The sequence below is a fragment of the Myxocyprinus asiaticus genome, chromosome 45 (assembly GCF_019703515.2).
Source record: "Myxocyprinus asiaticus isolate MX2 ecotype Aquarium Trade chromosome 45, UBuf_Myxa_2, whole genome shotgun sequence".
Taxonomy (NCBI): Eukaryota; Metazoa; Chordata; class Actinopteri; order Cypriniformes; family Catostomidae; genus Myxocyprinus; species Myxocyprinus asiaticus.
This window is the reverse complement of record NC_059388.1, coordinates 32,743,525-32,753,222: the sequence shown is the minus strand read 5'-3', so window position 1 is coordinate 32,753,222 and position 9,698 is coordinate 32,743,525. Positions and strand designations below refer to the sequence as shown.

Genomic DNA, 9,698 nt, shown 5'->3' with positions numbered 1-9,698 from the left:
TTTTTCTGAGTGTGTGTGCGCGAGTGTGTATTGCGGTGTTTGTAAATGTTTCCATTGAAACACAAATAACAGCTCATTCATGGCTATGGCTTTATTATGTGTGTGTATTGTGTGTGACGTTCATTCCGTTTGCTGGTTTAACGGCTGCGCGCGGTAAATACCGTCCAGGTTGCCATGGCAGAGCCCGTTACGCGCATGTACCAGCACGCGCCTATTTCCTCGTCTCTGTCACACTGCCACTGAATAATAATAATAATAATAACATGTTTAAGTGCTTTGGTGAGCTTGTTCTATTAAAGATATTGGAATGAATATATTGTTGTTTGTTTAGATGAAAAGTCATTTAAAGTCCTTATCTTCAGTATGTTTTTCCTCTATTATAAACACACTGAGCAGCTGTAACAGGATTGTTTTTTACTGTAGTATTGTTTACCTGTAGTTGATTGAAGGCAGTTGTCTTGCTTTGCTACCTTGCCTGATATAAAACTATTTAACCAGAAATACAACATATTATAAACACAATTCAGAAACATGACAATACAGTAGCGACTGAAATTATTCTTACCTAGAAACTTTCCGATATGGGGAAACTGTTTTCCTCTGTGATGTTTGTTTGTTTGTTTGTTTGTTTGTGTGAGTCAGCTCTTGAAAGTGAACTTTGACCTCTTAAGAAGGTCAGTAGGGTTGGGGTGAATCTTTACTCAGTAAGCAGCTTTCTCCAAAGCAACCTAATTTCTCCGCGACGCTTGTGCAAATAACAAACATGGCATCTGAGGAAGACTTCACTATTTTATTCCCCGTTGCTTCGCTTTATTTCAAGATATTCCAGAGTTGTTGCTGTGTTTGTTTCCTTACCTTTCCATCGTGACATGCAGCGGAATTGCGCTTCAACAGTAGAGTTTCCCTCTTACTCAAAGCTCTGGGATTCCCCCGGCGCATATACATGTACGTGAGGGACCGTCAATATTTTACATTTGTGTGTATAAATGGTTGTAGTTTATGTGCTTTTCCCAATTAACTCCCAGAAATGTTGAATTCTTTCCTCTTTGTTGACTTGATGTTGGTCTCCATTCTGTGACATTTGTTATTCGGTCTATTCAAGCACATGCACACTGCTTTAAAACCTGTAAAAACCCTGGAATAAACCGTTTTCTTGAGTGCATGTAAATGTGGTCATTGTTTTTGTACAATATACAGTGATTTGGTGTCTTTTGAACCCTGAGTTCTGAGTTTCCATTTAAATTGTGTCGTATACTTAGAAACATGTATGTGAGGTTGTTCTGTGTAGGTTAATAAATGGTTAACGCTTCTTAATAGGGACGTTTGATGGCATCCCCAGTGAGTTCCAGTAATTGGTGTAATGAACAGAGCAGATCCCAGTGTGACCAGGTTAAATATAGAGTAATGTTACATAATCTCTCCATTAATTTCATTCACCTTTGGCATTTTCTTGTGGTCAGGCATTATTTGTAATGGTTAACGCAGCGCTCTTTTAACATACATACAGTACCAGCTGAAGTTTATACCGCTGGGCAGTTCAGGGGAACTTTAAGCGAAATGTGAGCTTGTTATTCTCTTTTCCTTTGTGGAAAACTTTCTCAATTGACCATTTATAATACAGAAGGACTGTAAAATCACATCACGAACATCTTTATAATAGCAAAACTAATCTGAACTCGAGCCATTCCTGAGTGCGGTCGAGGTTAAAACATGAGGGCACAGCTGCGTCTGAACGTTCCTCATCTAGGAATCTCAGAATCCATGTGAAATCTGTTTTGGACAAAGTCCTGTGGGATTCTACTGGAGTATTTATGGATGTTCTCAGACAAATTTAACATACTGTTTTTGTACAAACTCGCTTAACCCTTAAATGCATACTTGGGGTCTTTAGTGACCCGAGACCTCATTTCACCACCTGTACCTCATCCATGTTTTGGAGTTATGCCCATACGTCTTTAGTATTCCTCTATCTTTCTCTTATAAATAGTGTAACTAAAAAAATAAATAAAAAAATAAATGGCAAAATTGCAACAACCAAAAAAAGTTTTAACCCTTTATGCTCTGATGGGCCTGTGAGAGGATAAACATTTCATCAAAATATTAATAACTACAGTCTTGACCAACACAAAATAGGTATCGTTTGAAAGTTTAGAAGCTCTACTTTCCAATGCATGTAGACATTATGCCCAAAACTGAACAAGTGCTTTGAAATTTGCAGATAAATCAGAAGTGTTCTGTTTTGTAATTTATATAAAAAAATTTCACTGTACATATTATTGTAATCAGTCAAAACATCAAACTGATCAAATAGTCCATGTGTCATATGTTGTTGGAAAACTCTCAAAAGAGTAGAATACAACCAGCCTATTTGTTTTACTCACAGACAAAAATATAGTGAGTAATAGCTAAGTATATGTCTTTGACAATTATGCTGGTGTCATTTATATGATGCATTTATGCTTATAACTTCATGAAAAATAAAATATCACATAACATTACTTAGAGGAGGTGATTATCTTTAATACGAGTCCACACACAAGGTAATCAGATGTATAGATCATTAGATAATCCACATGAAGCACAATGTTACATATGGCCACCAGGAGATGGCGCCAAATACATGACACAGACTCAATGATGACTCAAATGACACAGAATGAAACTCATTCTGTGAAATCTCATTACTAAAATCATGTCTGCATGCTATACAAACCTTTAGTCATTGTTGTGTTTGCATGTGTAATTAGTTCTGATGTACAATTATTATGTTTTATTTGTTTGGAGACGTTTTCGGACACTATGATAAATTATTTTTGTAATGTTATAACTTCTGATTGCTTTATCGTATCAACACAACATTTTTCTCAGATACAGTTGACATGATTGGGAACAAAACAAAAGTTTTTCAGAGCCACCTTATTTACATCCAGAGATATATAATGTCAAATAAGAAAAGTTTTTTGTGATTTTTTTTTTTATTTTATTTTTTTATTTTTTATTTTTTTCCACCAGTTTCTTAGTCTGAGAGTCTCAGAATGTATCATAATCTCTATCATAAAAAAAAATAGAAAAGTTTTCTTTACAGTGATACCAAACAATTTACCCTCCTTGTTTTTTGTCGAGTTATAAGCCTTTAGTTTTGGGTATGCCACAAAAACAGGAAATCTTTAAAAACACATTCAGAGCATTAAGGGTTGAGTACCAAAAGTGTATAGGGTCAATAGAGACCCGATATATGTAATAATGACGTTTTCTTTTTTTGCTCTTCCGTAAATTTCATTTTTATGATTATTTCATATCTATATAAGTTTACTATCACATGTTATCTATTTCTTTGTTTATTACAAGACAAATGAGTACTATATTCATACAAATAACTACTATATCATGTTGATTTTCTGTGTGACAATGGTGAATAATCAGTATCTCATGCGTGTACACATACATAATATACATGTTATTTCTTACTCAAGGTGGTGCTGATGTTTCACTGATTGACTTGATTCATATCTGACATTAATATTTGATGAAGAAACAACATGGAAGTAAACTATAGCAAGTGTAACACATTATTATTGTCATTTGGGTTTACTACTGAAATTATGCCTATTTAAACTCAATAAGTGCTTGAGAAAATACATATGTGTAGATTATGTGTAGATTATATGTTATGTGTAGATTGTGTGTAGATTATGTGTAATGTGTAGCTTCAGTGTGGAAGTAAAAGATCCTGTTTATATTTGTTGCATTATCTCTTTGATATGTCTTTGATATATATTTCACCTGGAGCTTTTATTTTGACACTCTCACCTGGAGCTTTTATTTTGACACTCTCACCTGGAGCTTTTATTTTGACACTCTCACCTGGAGCTTTTATTTTGACACTCTCACCTGGAGCTTTTATTTTGACACTCTCACCTGGAGCTTTTATTTTGACACTCTCACCTGGAGCTTTTATTTTGACACTCTCACCTGGAGCTTTTATTTTGACACTTTCACCTGGAGCTTTTATTTTGACACTTTCAATTGGAGCTTATATTTTGACACTTTCACCTGGAGCTTTTATTTTGACACTTTCAATTGGAGCTTATATTTTGACACTCTCACCTGGAGCTTTTATTTTGACACTCTCACCTGGAGCTTTTATTTTGACACTCTCACCTGGAGCTTTTATTTTGACACTCTCACCTGGAGCTTTTATTTTGACACTCTCACCTGGAGCTTTTATTTTGACACTCTCACCTGGAGCTTTTATTTTGACACTCTCACCTGGAGCTTTTATTTTGACACTTTCAATTGGAGCTTTTATTTTGACACTTTCACCTGGAGCTTTTATTTTGACACTTTCAATTGGAGCTTTTATTTTGACACTTTCACCTGGAGCTTTTATTTTGACACTTTCACCTGGAGCTTTTATTTTGTTTTATTTTGCTTTTCTGTTATACTGTGCTTCCTTTGTAGATTTGTATAATCATTTGTAGCAGTTACTAAAGTTTGGAATTGCCCGAATGCTTGAACATTCAGTACTTTTATTTCTTTGACAATTTATGTAATCTGCTATAAAAGTGGTAAAAACACGCACGAGTCTCGCACGTGCACAGAACAGTCTGTCATCCATTCTGAAGCGCACATAGACCATGTTTATCTATCTTTTGTCTTATGTCTTTAATTTTATAATCACATATGACCATATTGCCATTTTGGTGTTATTCTGATTATTTATGCTGCCCAGAAGGATTGTACAATTAGTATACTGATGCACTCTTTATGAAACTTAATGGCCAATTAAAAAGCACATTTAAATCATCGCAATATTCATGATATTGCGTAATTTTATATCATCAGCCTTATTATCACGATAATATTGTGAATATTCTATATATCGCCCAGCCCTATATCAAGGTGTTTTAAAACTGTTTACATTTTCAGGTGAGGCTTTGTCAAAATGACTCTGTGTTTCCGAGATGTGAACACATGTGAATTGTGACACACTGATTAGATCAATACAGTTCTTCAGAAACGTTTTTTAAGTCTTTCAGGATGAACAGATAACTGTTTGACACTTCCTGTGCACACTGAGAGAATCTGATTTGTCAGGAGTCAGTGGAGTGTTTGGCAGCTGGTGTGTATTCACTGGAGAACAGCAGCAGTGGGTTGTTTGGAGGTTGTTTGGAGGTTTGAGTCTCTGGAGATCATCTGCTGTGTTTTGGAGGAAAGTGTGTGAATCTTTTGTCACTACAGTACAGTTAGAATCCAGTCATATATACACTACTGTTCAAGACATTTTTAAAAGAAAACTGATGTTTCTGTTAAACAAGGATGCATTAAATATCATTAATAATGTTACAAGTCACAATTTAAATAAATGCTGTATTGTTCAAACTTTCTGTTAATCCAAGAGCACAAGTGTTTGTCAAATACTCGTCATTAAAGCTGCTAGTTTAGGAGTCTGAGGAGTTCGTTTCTCAAACTAGAGACTCTGATGGACTTGTCTTCTTGTTGATGGTCGTTCCTCTCTGTCCTGGTCAGATCCAGTTTGATTTCTTCTTTAAGACAACAGAGCGTAGAAAAACCTTCATTTCTCAAAAGAACAATAGACTGATGAATTTCAGGAGAAATGTGTTTCTTTGTAGCCATTTTTCTCGTCCTTCGGATGAGATGTTAAACTGAGGTCCTGACTCCCTTTGGTCATTAAAAATCCCATGGCCAAAAAAAATGGTCAAATATATTTTTGACCATCAGCGGGAGAATGCAAAAACACCCAAAACTAAATCAAGAAAACCCTCAAAAAACGCTTGTGATTCATGCCAAGTCGCAGGAAAGTTGTGCTCATGTCTGAGGTCAGCACAAATATTGCCAAATTTGACTTTCATGGACATTTAAATATATTTTATCCACAATTCATCTTTGTACGTCAGCGAGTCTGATGTGTGACAGCAGTGGACTCACGTTTTCGAGATGATTGACAGGCAATGTCTGTATCTAAAAGGTGATTGGCTCTTTTACCTGTAAGGCGGGACTTCCTTTCTACATCCGTTGACTGTTGGGCGCTAGAGCTCCTTGGTTGGGCGTTCCAATTTCTCCCATTCATTTAAATAGAAGTGACTCGTCTCTCATAAATAAATAAATTGTCTCTGTTTAAACTTGTTGGTGCCAGATGGGCTAAGATGGGAGTATTTCTGTGTGTGTAATTGTGTGTGTGTCTGTCTGTGTGTGTGTCTGTTTGTCTGTGTGTCTGTGTGTGTGCGCACGTGTGTCTGTGCGTGTGTCTGTGTGTGTGTGTGTGCGTGCGTGCGCATGCGTGTGTGTGTGTGTCTGTGCGTGTGTGTGTGTGTGTGTGTGTGTGCGTGCGCATGCGTGTGTGTGTGTGTGTGTGTGCGTGCGCATGCGTGTGTGCGTGCGCATGCGTGTGTGTGTGTGTGTGTGTGTGTGTGTGTGTGTGTGTGCGCGCGTGTGCGTGTGTGTGTGTGTGCGCGCGTGTGCGTGTGTGTGTGTGTGTCTGTGTGTGTGTGTGTCTGTGTGCGTGTGTGTGTGTGTGTGTGTCTGTGTGTGTGTGTGTGTCTGTGTGTGTGTGTGTCTGTGTGTACAGTCTCTGTTTAGTTTGGAATGAACTGATCAAAACTGTTTCTTAAAGTTGTTCAGTTTGTTGTCATTGAGTTTCTATGCGTTCATGTGTTTGAAGAATTCAGGAAGTTCAAAGGGCTTGTGTTTCGACCTGTTCTAGATGTTTGTACAAGAGCAAAAGTACTCTGATGTGAGTTTGATTGTGATTGCTCATCACATACACAACAACTGTTCTGAATGTGTGTGTGAATCTGAACACAGAGAATCAGTCTGCTTCTTCCATTGAGTGAGTTTCCTCCAGCTTATCTACAAAGTTATAACTTGTTTTATTGTCATCTGTTCATAGCACAGCTGTGACCGGACAGCACAATAACTTCAGTTTCTTTTACCGGCCAATCACAGTGAAAGTATCTGGTTTACATTGACAGTTCAACACATGACAGTGTTTAAATCCATCAGTCGGATGTATTTCACATTCAGCTTTCACCGAAAACACACTGTGTTTTGTGTTCATTTACAGGTGGAAAGTCCATTTTGTGCGACAGTTTTTCATTACAGACAGGAAGCGTCTCTTTTGGCTTTTGTGAACTTCTGTTGTTCAGTCTGGAAATCTTATCAGCTCAAAATGAAATGTAGGATATATTATTTGTCTTGCTTTTCAGCAAAACCTTGATGTAAACAAGTTTGTTCAGAGTATCACAGACAGTGAGCGACTGATAATGAGACTCATCTAATTAGTGCTCATCATAAAGTTCTCTATCGGCTCACTGACAACAAAGCAAAACAATTATTATTAATTATCTGAAGACAATGTGAGTGGTGCTTGCCCACTGGAAAATGTACTGCCATAAAGTTATGGTGTTATGGGCTGTGGCCAGGTCGTTTTTATGTTGTTGCTAGGGTGTTCGGAGTGGTTGCTAGGTGGTTGTTTATTGGCTTAAGTGAAAATAGTCTGGAGTACCTCCTTCAGTGTAAGTCTATGGGGTTTTTTCAGGTGAAATGGTAAGTGTGATCTGTTAGTAAAATAACAGCACACATGATTTGAGAGATCATTCACGAGGATGAGTTACCTACATTATATAGGTTCAGTTAATTTAGGTGAGGCTCTATAAATTCGGACACAATAGTAGAATCCAGCCATAGAAACAGATTTAACTATAAAATGTGTAATGTCATTTGACATATTTGGGATAAAATTGATTTATGAATGCAAAAATAATACAATTAAAATCATATGTCATAGTGTGACGATTAAAGCACATAAAGGCTGTGATTTAATGTAATGAATATGCAGTCTGCACGTGCTACACGTATCAAAATGAACGTGCGGACTGTGTAGAAGATTACAGGGAGGACTCATTAACTTTAAAGTGTGCAGCACATGCAGACTAGTGTTGTGAAAAGTACCGGTACTTCAGTACTAAAATAAAAAGACGTAATGATACCGGTGTTTCTGCAGTACCGGTAGTACGGAGCACCGACTCTGTCCGGTACCAGCGTGCAATATGACTGACACACGACAGCTTTAAAATGCTCACAGGCTTATTTTGAACATGTGCTCTGTTACTCCTATTAACTAACATTAAATATTAATAAATAGCATAAAAATATTTTTTCATTGTTTTTTTTTTTTTTTTTTTGGGGGGGGGGATTTTTCCCCTTTTTCTCCCCAATTTGGAATGCCCAATTCCCAATGCGCTCTAAGGCCTCGTGGTGGCATAGTGACTCGCCTCAATCCGGGTGGTGGAGGACGAATCTCAGTTGCCCCTCTGTTGCATCTTATCACGTGGCTTGTTGAGCATGTTGCCATGGAGACATAGCACATGTGGAGGCTTCACGCCATCCACTGCGGCAACCACGCACAACTCACCACACGCCCCACCGAGAACGAACCACATTATAGTGACCATGAGGAGGTTACCCCATGTGACTCTACCCTCCCTAGCAACCAGGCCAATTTGGTTGCTTAGGAGACCTGGCTGGAGTCACTCAGCACACCCTGGATTCGAACTAGCGAACTCCAGGGGTGGTAGCCAGCGTCTTTACCACTGAGCTACCCAGACCCCATATTTTTTCATTGTTAACGATACCTAATGCATTCACTAATGTTAACTAATGTAACCTTATAATAAGGTGCTGCCAATATTGTAGATTGTAGTAACCATAGCTTTTAATACAGTATACTGTATCCATATAGTAACCATGATTTTACTATAGATTAATCATGGTTAATCTTTCGGAGACTACAGTTTTAATACAAATGCTATGGTATTTGACCTAAAAAAAAAAAAGTATGATTTTTATTACCATAGTTATTGTTTTCCTGTATCAGTACAATGGTTTTACTATGAATATCAAGGATAAAATATGGTTACTATAGTAAAACCCGACCTCTCCTCTAAGGGGCTCCGTATGAGTTTAACTAAGTCTATTGTAATTTTTAAAAAAAACCCAATGATTAAGATTTTACATAATATGGTTCCAGACAACTAAAGAGCTCAAGCACAAGCCTAAAGTAGATAGATCTCCACAAGTAAGCATAAACAATGGAGGGAAAAATAAATACAAAATAAAATGCACAAAGTTAAATACACTCTTGTTTTAAATCACAGGAAACTGTCAAATATTATCCACAGTTTAATTGACAGTCCAGTTAAGATGTGTCTATTTTAATTAGCTTTAAATAAAAACCATAGAAGCTCTTGAATGTAGATATAGTGACATCATCAGCTCTACAGACTTAAGTGACGTCTCTTCAAACACTTGCACATGTGTGATATCATCACTGCACACGCTGTAAGATCTTCAGTGTGTGGGAGGTGTGACCTCTGGCTGTGGGTGCAGTCGCATCAGATCAGGTTCCTGAAGGTCACAGAGGTCAAGATGGTTCTGGTTCCACCTGCTCTTGTTTCTCTCTCATCAGACTTCAGCATGTCACTGTTACACAGCAGCTCAGTGTTGTACTCAAGCGGTCAGGGTTTGACTTGTAAACATGATCCAGTTAGCTCCTGCTGGTGGATTCTGTAACTACAACATTATGGGGGTAAAAAGCAGTTTATTGTTGTCTGTGCAAAAGTAATTGTGTTTGGCTTTGTTTAATATCCTGTTGCATGAGCTCCTGCTGTAGGTGGAAT

At 37.4% G+C, this 9,698-nt stretch overlaps 1 protein-coding gene across 11 annotated transcripts in view; it reads left to right on the top strand.

Annotated features, from left to right (window-relative positions):
- The window catches only part of LOC127435176 (epidermal growth factor receptor kinase substrate 8-like), a 98,567-nt gene that overhangs the window by 32,852 nt on the left and 56,017 nt on the right, over positions 1–9,698 (top strand). The window lies entirely within an intron of this gene.